Source organism: Schistocerca nitens, chromosome 5 (genome assembly GCF_023898315.1).
Source record: "Schistocerca nitens isolate TAMUIC-IGC-003100 chromosome 5, iqSchNite1.1, whole genome shotgun sequence".
NCBI classification, from domain to species: Eukaryota; Metazoa; Arthropoda; class Insecta; order Orthoptera; family Acrididae; genus Schistocerca; species Schistocerca nitens.
This window is the reverse complement of record NC_064618.1, coordinates 304,055,592-304,057,792: the sequence shown is the minus strand read 5'-3', so window position 1 is coordinate 304,057,792 and position 2,201 is coordinate 304,055,592. Positions and strand designations below refer to the sequence as shown.

Below are 2,201 nucleotides of genomic sequence, written 5' to 3'. Positions count from 1 at the left end.
TGGCAACAGCGCATGGCGGCCTGGATGGTCAGCCATCCAAGTGCCGACCACGCCCGACAGCGCTTAACTTCGGTGATCTCATGGGAACCGGTGCAACCGCTGCGGCAAGACCGTTGCCTGGAAACCATTACAGTACATCTATTATCTCCCAGTGGCATAGGCCGTCATCGGATCAAAATCGACGTCGTCTTTCCAGGTCTACTTCTGTTTTCCAACAGTGTTTATGCCAGTGTCCAATGGTAGTGTAAATCAGTCCGACGACTTTAGATGCTATATGGTTTTTGGTTCAAATGGCTCTAAGCACTATGGGACTCAACATCTGAAGTCATTAGTCTCCTTGACTTAGAACTACTTAAACCTAACTAACCTAAGGACATCACACACATCCATGCCCTAGGCAGGATTCGAACCTACGACCGTAGCAGCAGCGCGGTTCCAGACTGAAGCGCCAAGAACCGCTCGGTCACTACAGCCGGCTATATGGTTTTTCAAGGGTGGTTTGTCAATATTCACTTTCCGCATACATTCGACAGTTACTCGTATAATTTGGTAGGTACATGCAGTCTTCTTGAAACAGTGAGGTTTTTTATTCACATGAACTCACCTACCGCACTGTATGGCGCCAACGCAAGCACTCAGCAGAGAAATCAGTCCATCAAGGGTTTCGTTTCTCACCCAAAAAATAGAGGTGATACTTTTCTGTGTACCATAGCTTCATGGAAATGAACTTGCAGGTGCAGTCTATCACAGTAACTAGCGTATCACAGGATACACACCTCCTAAATCCAGCGACCTTGCTTTAGGTGCATAGGAACAGGCGGTGTTGGAAAAGTGATGCAAATACTGATTAAGTTAACTTCCTAACCATGAGATACCTCTTTACAGCTGTTCACATCTTTCCACTGAAGTCCTGGTGCTTCAGTGTTGGGCGTTGCCTCCCATGGGTACAAGAATGCAGTGCTCGTTGCGGACACACTTCTACATCCCACACGTTAACAGAATGTCATACTTGCATGAGTTTTTATTTAGCCATCTTTTGTTATTCTACCAGCGTTTCAGAAGATTTTAGGACGAATATTTTATTTTTAGTGCTAGATTGTGGGTGAGTTCGTGGTTCGGTTGGTGACTGTAACTGAAGATGAAAGTTACTGAGCGGAATATTAGCTAAATTTCCGTTTCTTGCACTCTCCGTAATTTCAAAATTTGTAATTGTGTCTTGCAATATTAGCAAGGATGTTGAAATTCTCGCCGTTGTGAGGTCAAATTAAAAAAAAAGGAGATTCATCAGGTACCACACATCAGCGAAGTACACTACCGAAATCATGGTTTTGTTACATTTCACGTCTTAGGGCAACCGGCGCCGATCTCTCCAAGCGAAAATAATGACTTTTAATGGGAATGGACAAAAGATGACGCTGATCCTGAAGCCATACCACGTTTTCTGTCCAGAGATGCTTCATACACACTGAATGGAGTTGAGATGCCCACAGTTGGCAATAGTATGAGTTCTCTACATTCATAAGAGAGTTTTACGGTACTCCACAGAATATTCCAACACCAGTGTAGTAAATTTAAACATTTCAGGTAACCGACGAACGAAATCAGTTTATTGTTATGCTTCCAGTTCTTGCATCAGATGCTGTGCTATATGAATCTAGTAAGCACGCCATTTCAGAGCGTTTCCAAGCATCTCTCAATATTGTGGCACAGTCAGTTCTGCTGTTGTAACACCGCTCACGCACAGCTTGCCATTCGACAGTTACACGCAAAGTTGTGTGCAACGGCAACCGAAATTTCATCAGGGAACTATGGCGCACGAGGTTATCAGCCCCTTCCTCAATTAAAAATAACATAAGAAAGTAGTTTTACTGACATGTCAGTGTATGTGTCGCTAGTCTGTTAGTAGAGGCCTCACGAGTTACCACACCGTACGGCCTGGATATTTCGTAAAAATTATCTCTGGTTGGAGATTTGTAAATTATCACATGCCCCTTCTTTTTTTTAAATTCTCGAAGGGAAAATGTGTATATCTGTTAAAGTCCCTGTTTTTTTCTGTTATCGTTGTAATGGTTTACTGTATATTTATATTTCACAAAACTGCACTATTAAAGTGCCATTAGTTATTCAGTTATGAGAACTAGTTTATTGCATAAGCAACTTGTATTTTCTACAGTGATATACAGTGGCATTTGTTATTACTA

The 2,201-nt window shown here is 42.4% G+C and overlaps 1 pseudogene; it reads right to left on the bottom strand.

Moving 5' to 3' along the window:
- LOC126261178 (5S ribosomal RNA) lies at positions 1–118 on the bottom strand (annotated as a pseudogene).
- Between the last annotated feature and the right edge of the window lie 2,083 nt (positions 119–2,201).